Source organism: Egretta garzetta, unplaced genomic scaffold, assembly GCF_000687185.1.
Source record: "Egretta garzetta isolate BGI_Z169 unplaced genomic scaffold, ASM68718v1 scaffold425, whole genome shotgun sequence".
NCBI lineage: Eukaryota > Metazoa > Chordata > Aves > Pelecaniformes > Ardeidae > Egretta > Egretta garzetta.
This window is the reverse complement of record NW_009259796.1, coordinates 4,652,086-4,661,012: the sequence shown is the minus strand read 5'-3', so window position 1 is coordinate 4,661,012 and position 8,927 is coordinate 4,652,086.

Below are 8,927 nucleotides of genomic sequence, written 5' to 3'. Positions count from 1 at the left end.
TCCTGCCGGCTGGCACGTGTCCCGTCTTTCATTTCCACCAGGAAGTGGGAAGAGAGAAGGAAATGGCTGGGATCCTCCAGGAACATGCTGGCATGGAAAACCCCACCACCTTTGTACTGGAAAGATGCTGCAATCCTCTCTTAAATAAGAGCTGGGGAGAATTATCCACAAGGCACAGAATTCTTATAAACTTTTGCTATCTAGCCAGGTGGGGAGACATTTTTTTTCCTCTGTTTAACTTGCCTGTTATTTCCTCCTTCTGGCATTTATTAATCTGACTGGTTAACCATTGAGTTCAGCCTGAAAACAGATCTCATCACAAATCCTGTTCTCCACGGTAGACTCGGAAAAGGCTCTGGCTGAACAAACTCACTTCTCCTGTCTTCACTGTGAAGGGCAGAACTAAGTGCTGGAGATGGATGTTTACCATGAAATTCCCGCTAAAGGTTTCCTGTTTGGAGCAGCCAGTAATTCTAGGGACACTAGGATTGCCATTTGTAGACAAAGCTCCGTTTTGACAGAGCCCTTCATGATAGATCAACAATTTGGGTGCTTCTGGCTATGTATTGCACCCATCCCACCCCTGATAAACAGATTCAGGAGCCCTGATCACAGGGGCTCTTTAATTGTTTCTGATCTTTATCTCTCTTTCCCCCCCAAGGCTTTTTTTCCTTCGGGAGGATCAGTGTTTCTCTTTGAACTGACTTTTCCTTTCAACATTTATCATTCGAGACTGTTCAAGTGCTGGTTTAGTGCAGAAGCAGCTTGCAAACTATTTGTAGCAGCTGCTTTTTTGGAAGTTTGCTATTTGCAGTGTGTGATCCCTCACTTAAACTGCCCAACATGGCCTTTCCTTTCCGACTGCGCACGAGACCCCGGCACCACACAACACGCTTCTGGGAGAGCTGCGGTTGACCCCAGACCTCCTGTCTCTAGTTGTTTCGTATCTGACCCTGGGGGAGCACTTCCAGCATGCTTCAGGAGCACAAGCCCGTGAGCACAGCCTTCGAGCAGTGTGCTGAGTGACTAGCGAGAGGTGAACCACAGCCAGGGCTGATGTTCAGGCTGGGGGCTGACACCAGCGGGACTGGACGGCTGCACCCCTGGAGACTGGCCTTTCAGCCCGGGAGTTTTGCAAAGAAAGCCTCAGAGCACTTAGAAGCTGAGCATGTGTTTGGGATAGAGGAACAAGTGAAAAATAGCGTGAGGCAGAAAGAGAAAGGCTGCATCCATCAGCAGAACTGTCATGTCCTATGGCTTATGTGTGGGTTTTTGTCACATGGGGATAATTACTGGATCGCTCTTGCCATTTGTGTCTGATTATTAAAACCAATAATGCATACATTGGCCTGAAAGTGATTTACATGCATAACTTTTCCTGTATGTTGGTAGCTGACAGCACTGCTCGTGTCTGAGGAACTGCGAAACCCCATGTTGCTGTCACTGTTCCTGTCTAACATGCTCTGCGGCTCCTGTCTTTTCATCTCCGCTGGTCCCCACCTGAGTTGTTCCTGGAGGAGAACCTCGCTGCACACCTGGGAGTCCCAGCCAGGCAGGATGCAGCCAGGGCAGCTCTGTCAATATTGACTTTGCTGCAGGCTTTGGTGCACAGTGATGGTTATCTTGTTCACTAGGTAAGATTTAGCCCGTTAGCACAAGTGTCTTTGAAGCCATTAAATACACAAAATGGATGGAGTTGAAAAGGGGGGGGTGGAGGGTCCTTTCAAATGGAGGCATGTTATCAGCCCTTGCAGGTTACACAGACCAGGACCTGCACTTTGGACTGCATACTGGGGTGTACTGGGCGACAGTTGTAAATGGGACTTCTGGAGGGTGATCTCTGTCCACCACGCTTGTTTGCTTCTTGTATAAGTCTCTCCTCCTCTCTCTTGCATTGAGGGCACACCAATTTGCAGGGTTTTCTTTCCTGGTGCGGCTGTGCAGCCCTGCTTTCCCAGCTCTGGCGTTAGACTGGATGAAAACTTTCCATCTGTAGATGTTTGCTTTATGGGAAGGAGCTTTTTGCACAGCATGAAACTTCCCATTGTATTCACGATTGGTTTGGAGCAAACTAATTCAAGGTGAAAAAATCCTGTCCATGAGAGCTGACTGCATGGGCACTGGCACCCTGGGGTACAAACAGCCCCGCTCCTTGCTGGAGCCGGACTCCAGGGGGGGGAATGCTGCCAGCAAGGGGTGGCACAGCCTGACCTTGCAAGTCTGCCTGCAGAGACATGCTGCTCTGGGAAACAGAGTTATGTTGGCTTAGGTCATGCCAGCTGAAAATTCAGGAGAGAGCCCAGGGATGGTCTGGCCTGCTGCATGCAAAGCCCTGGCTGCTTTCCCCAAGTGCAAAGCTCACAGGTACCAGGATTTCCTCCCTTGTGTGCAAGCCAGCTGCTTTCCTCATGATGGAGGCAGCTTGTATTTGGCAGCCCCTGTGTTGCCAAAGGGCTGGGCACTCATTTCCTGAGTGAATCCCGGTCCCCAAATTTTCTGCAGGATCCACAGTACTCATAAGGCTGCCTGTTAAAAGGGCTCTCTGTTCACCGAATTCACCCTTTGCATGCTGAACTAAAAGATGGGATCTTTTGAGGAAGTTGATAACAAGCTTTCCATTAGCACAAAAAAAAGCATCCACATCTGAGGTCCTGCATGGTGATCGCTTATAGACATGTGGTGCTCTTGGCTCACCTGGTGCTGGGAAAGCAGAGGATGCACAGATCTTGCTGGCCTTCAGCCATCCCTGATGTGTAAGGCTACATTTAAACTGAGAGGAAGGACTGCAATTGGAAAACAAGGCCCATTAGTGTTGCGTTAAGGGTAGCTGAGCTCACCTGAGATGGGCAAGTTACACAGCCCTCCTGGCTATAAAAGCTGACGGGGGAGCAGCCTGGCTTGCTGCTATAGAAGGGAAATGGGGATGGAGGGCTCTGAGGCAGGGAGGATCTTCTGGGGATGGGAGCTTTTTGTCTTTGGCTACAGTCCAGGAGCTTCTGTGTTCGGGATGAGAAGAACAGAAGGTGAGAAGAGAGTCTCTGAGATCGGACTTAGGGCAACAGAAAAGTGATGGACTCTAACGAGAGGCTCCAAATAGAAAATGGAGATAAACCTACGTGGGTGGCATCTGGCCTAGGACTGACTCATGGGTGTCTCTGGAGATGCAGAACCTCTAGCTTGCTGCCCTCTGGTACTGCAAATAATCTCATTCTCCTAGAGAAAAGGCTCTGAGGGGAAAGGTTTGGGGAAGAGGATGTGCTTGGATGAAAAGAGGAAGCAGGGAGCTGCTAAAAGCTTTCCTGAGATGAACTGTGTTCTGGTGGGCGCATGCAGTTTCTGTGCTCATCTGAGCTATTCTGCAAGGTGGTGGCGTGGTAAAGGCGACAGTTTTCATGTTGTCCAATGCAAAATGAATGCTGATAGCTTTGTATTGCTTCCCTATGTTATAAGCCAACCTTCAGTTCATGTTAATAGCTTGATATGGGACTTCAATGTTCTAAATTAGAACAAAACACGAGTGCCTCTGTTATTAGGAGGTCTTTAGCAACAGGACTGGTTTAATCACTGAGTGGATAAATCTGCAATTGGATTAAAGCCTAATTGCCCTGTGATGAATCACTCTGTAATATTTCATACAAAGCGCTAGGTTTACAACCAAGCCTAAGCCAGGAGGTCCGCAGCGTCTATTGTCACACTCGGGTCACTGATGCACATTCCTATTTTAACTTGATTCTGGTGCTTTAAAGGAAAGCAGGGAAAAGAAATAACTTACCAGTTCTGTCAAAGCAGCACAAAGGTATTTCATTCTAGCTTTTTTCCAACTAGAAAATAAGCCACTGTCTTTTGCCCTCTTTGCCTGCTGCAAGGCAGAGGCCATTTCAGGGCTGCTTTTACGCTGCTGTCTGAAGGCTTGGCTGCCAGTCTGGCTTGCTTGGCAAAGGCCGGAGCGACGCCAGGCAAGCCGGCTTACGTGGTGACCTTAGCGCAGGGGCTGCTCTTGCCAGAGGCAGTTAATTTCCCTAAATGCCATTCCTCAAGGTATTTTTGAGGGGCTTGTTGCTAACGACCTGCTGGCTGTGAAGTCCTGCCTACAGCCACCGGATCAGAGGTTTCTCTGCAATGTCAGAGGGTAAAGCTGAGGGCTAAGTCGTTGTTAAAGCTGGCAGAGGGAAATGTGGCCCTGGACTTACTGTTTGCTAGAGGAGGCAGATTATGTTTTGCTGGGTTTTCCCATTAAATCCCTATCTCCTAATACTACGAGAAAAAATTCGTTGTTCCTGCCAAATTTAACAGGAAATTGAGAATAAATATTTTACTTCAGCAAGCTTGCTTTTTAGCAGCCCAAGCTTTTCCTGGGGGTGGGTAGACGCCTGCTTGGTCTATCCTTTAAGCCAGCCCTGGCAGAGGAACTCACTGCAGGGGGCTGAGCCCTGCTGGAGACCACACTGGAGCCGGTTTTTCCGAAGGGGATGCAACTCTGACTGCTGTCACGCTTTCCCATTCACTTTCTGCAGGCCTCTCTCACAGCTGAGCTTAAACACAAGAAGAAGGATATGAGTTTTGCCTCCAAACACGAAATCAGCTTTGTGTAATACCAGTTTGGGGCAAAAAAAAAAAAAGGTTTTTAGCCCTGGTTTTATTCATAGAGATACCAAGGGCACTGCTGTGCTGTAGGAAAGGGGCTGAACACACAAGAGGGGGTAAATGAGCTGACACAGAGTGGCAATCACAGTGTGGCAGCTATTGATGAGTCCTGGCCTGGGAACAGCTCTGAGAGTAGGGTCTCTGCTGGTCTGCAGAATTGATCAGGATGTGGCAGTACTCCTCATCTGTCGTGTTGTGAGGAGAAAAAGGAACAGCCATTAAAAGTGATAAACAGTCTTAATGGCAAATGGGAAGCCCAGATAATAGAGAGGGAACAAAATGCAGTTTTTCTGCATCTACCAGAAAAACAAATCTTTTTAATCCAGAGGGAGAAAGATTACTAATGCAGCCCAAAAGCAAGGGAGAAGGCAAGTGGTGCATAATGAAGTAAATAAACTATTCTGTAATAGCCTTGTTAAAGCAGCAAAGGATGGTTGTTACATGTGGATTATTTTTTTGCACAGGTGGCAAGGAGGCTGATGTGGGAGAGGTGACTGGTACCTGGGAGGGCGCAGCAGCCTGCACCCACTGTTCTCACAGCACGACCCACGCCCCAGGCCAGCCCAGCTGCCTGAACAGAAGCTATCCTCCCCACCTCCTGCACAGTAAGAAATGATGTCCCCAAGACTACGTGAGCCCATCCACGTTTTTTACAAAGGTTGCAGGTGGCTGTGGAAACAGCCAGGGTATGGGCCAGGGCACAGCAAAAGTTTGCCAGCCACCCCACGCCCGCGGGGGTGAGCGAGCTGCAGGAGGGGTGACAGTCGCCGGCACCATCTGCACGCTCTTGTAATCAAGGCTGAGTCAGAGCTGCAAGAGGCCATGTTTTTTCTAGCTGAAGGGAAACTTCTGCCATGTATTCACCTGCCCCTCAGTGCCTGCCAGCTCTTAAACTGGACACTTGAAAGCCCACATGCAGTATTTTCACCAAACAAGCAAAAGTCTTCTCTAAGTGGGTAATATTTTGCTGCACGGCATCATTTCAGATCTTTCTGAGAAAGCTTCCTCCCAGATGAAATCTCTTTAGTTTGCCTGTTTGTTTATCTTCTCTTGCCTGATGGAAGCAGACCCATGTCTTCCTGAAGGCACCATCAAGCTTCACATTTCAGCAGGTCTCCCCAAGGGGCTAAAACAGAGGCAGCATTTAATCTGCAACACCATCCCAGCATCCTCCAGGGCCATGGGACAAACCTCCAGGGATCAAGCCCATACCTTTCCTCAAGCCCTGCTGCTGCTCAGCTGCACAGGTGGCCTGTGCCCTCACCTCACTGAGCCCAGAAAGCCCATCCTTGGCCTGCCCATGCTCCCGGTTCTTTCTCCCAAAATGTCTGCAGGTTACTTTGGCAGCACAGCTCTGTCTCGTGTAGCTACTCTACTTGTGCTGTGATACAGGATCTTCTCAGCGGGCTTTGCTGCAGCCCCAAACCTTAGTCCTGTTGAATGTCCCAGACCAGACAACTTGTCCTTGATTTTCAGTTCCATACTATTTTCTCCATTGTAAGAGAAATGCTTGTGGTGGAAGTGCTTTCAGTTCCAGGGAACACCAAGCAGTGAGTGCTTACTTTACTATAATATTTTTGAAACAACCTATAAATTCACCCATGGAGGTGGAATTCCCGTTAAAGCTGTAGCTTTTTTCTAAAACCTGGTAGAAAAGCCTTTGTTTTCTGTTTAGCTGTTTAGACAGTTAAAATCATTCCTGTAACGACCTGCAGGTTTCATCCTGCTATGTTCTAGGGGGACTTTTCACAGGCTGCAAATTAGACTAGATCAACAGTCTCATATGGACACCAGAGAGGTAATTATAGGTATAAATGAAATGGTATTTCTGCTGTGCTTGACAGCAGTAAAAGGTAAAAGAAAAGCTGAAAGCAAAAGGGGAAGAATATCAGAAAGAATGAAAAGTAAGGGATAGGAGGGATTTAGACAAATGCACTAAAGGAGGCATCTTCCTCTGAGGGATTTGGAAATCCAACTAACAGTTTCATCAGGGAGAAACAGAAAAGAAATACTGTTCACTCTGAAAACCTGGCCTTTTTTGTTCCCTAACCCCACATCAAGAATGATTCAGGCATCTTCCTTTAAGAGAGAAAATCCTTTGGCGAATGTTAGTGAAACCCTGGATTTATGAGACGCAGCTCTGCAAATCTCCTTTTTCTGGCCAAGCCATCCTTGGGACTGGCTTGTATGAAGGAGGGTGGGAATGCTGGGGAAAGTTGCTTGAGGAGCTTTTAATGTGGTTTCCATGGCTGGAAAAGCATGGCTGGGTTCCTGCCTCCTTGTAAGTGGTCAAAACAGCTGTTTTATTTAAAGTGTGGCTTGAAGTCTCAGGTATGTTACGGGAAACCAGCATGGCAGGGAGAGAGACCAGATCACATGCAGTGTGCAGCTCTGGGAGCTCACTTGTTTTGCTTGAGGGTCTTTGTAATGGGCTGGGCTGAGGAATCATGATGCTGGCAGCCCTTTGCATGCTGCAGGTTCCCAGGCTGCTAGTAAGAGACTGTATGGATGCAGCACAGGTGATATGCACAGATGCTGCATTGGGATCTGAGTTGCTGCTTTTGTTTGCTCTGCTTTGGTTCTACTGTCAAATGGGAACAGGCACTGATTTGCGTCCAAGGGGCAGAGCTCATTCCTAGGGCTCCTTATTAAGGCACTTAAATGCAAGCCCCCACTAAGATACCTGGACATCTGCTCAATGTTTTCTTGGTCCTCAGTGAATAGTGCCCTCTACTTTCAGGCAGAAAATGAAATATATGAGCTGCAACAGCATGCACTGCTAGATATTGGGCAGGGAGGGAAATGCAATAACATGTCAACTCAGGAAACCTTAGTGGTCCTCTAGAAATACGAGGGGCATCCTCCAGAGTGCACAGGCAGTATTCCCTGAGCGTACTGGGCTGGCAGTTGTGAGCAACAGCCCAGGCAGTCGTGCGCAGCTCCCCTCTGCCTGCACCCTGCTCACCCTGGTCTGCCCGTGCTCCCAGGCTGGAGACGTCTGGGTGCCCACCCTCAGGATGGCTGCTGGGGCACGATGGTGTATCACAGTGTTGGGCTGCTCTGCCACTGGGTAGAGCCCCCCCCAGTGCATTTGTTGCTTCCAGTTGCTGATCTCAACCACCGTGCTTTTTTTTTTCTGATTGCTCCAGCTCCCCACGTTCACGGTTGGTTGTCCCTGTGGGTGAGCAGGTCCTGCCCACCAGCAGTTTTGCTGCTGATCGGTCCCAGTAGCTGGGTTTTCTCCTGGCTGTGCTCCCCTGATGGTTTTCCCTCTCACTCCCGCTACCTGTGTTTGCAGTCTGATCCGTCCCGCCGAGTCCCTTCCATAAAGAAGTGGGAAGGGAAAGGAGGCAGAAAGATGCTTTTTACCCAGCTCTCAGACATGAAGTCATCAGGTTATTTGGCTACCTGAGTCCAGCTTTCTTGAACTTGTTGGCAGCACAGGACGCAGTCTTGACAGACTGGACTCGCTATTTCTTAAGCAGAGCACAATGCCCCTTTGTGCGGGGCTCCTGGGTTAGGTTTTGTTTGACAGAGCCTCTTTAAATTTCATTTTTTCCCTCCATGGAGTTGTGAAGAAAAAGATTTCTTTCTTCCTTCACTCAAACCTTAGCCTTGCGCTTGCTCAAAGTAAGTCTGTGACCCTAGAGCTAAATTTCAGGTTTCCAAATAAACCTGTAACCCAGGCAGCTTGGGGAAGTTTTAATCAAATTTGTGGACCACAAAGATGCTATGATTTCAGACCTAGAGAAGAAAGATGGGGCTGGGAAGCCAGAGAATTCCAATTTACTCTAGCATCTCCTGCAAGCTTTGTGTAGAAAATTATGCTATTGCTCTTTACGCAGCTTCCCCGTGTGTCAAGTGGCACGAAGCAGTTGCAAGACGTCTCGCAGGAATGGTGTAAACCTCTCCCTGCGTTTCCAGAGTGCCTGAGGTCCTCTCGTAAAGAGGATGAGAGAAGTGAGGGGGATGGAGGGAGTTTCCTCTGAAAGGGGGAATCCAGAATGAGAAACACATTCAGCCACTGCAAACTGCAAAAACACACGTGCTTTGATTCCAGGAGCCAGACCATGCATGCCTCACATGTGCAGCTGCCCAGATTTATGGCCTGTTATCCTCCAAGGCAATTACTGGGGTTTGTTGTGGGGATCTGCATGAGCGATGCGCAGGTTGCCCACATAGCCTGGCCTTCTGAGAAATGACACGGTGCTCGCTCCACCATGTGCTGCGGCCGGGAGCAGCTGTGCTGGAAAACCACCACGGAGGAAATCACAAGTTAGTGA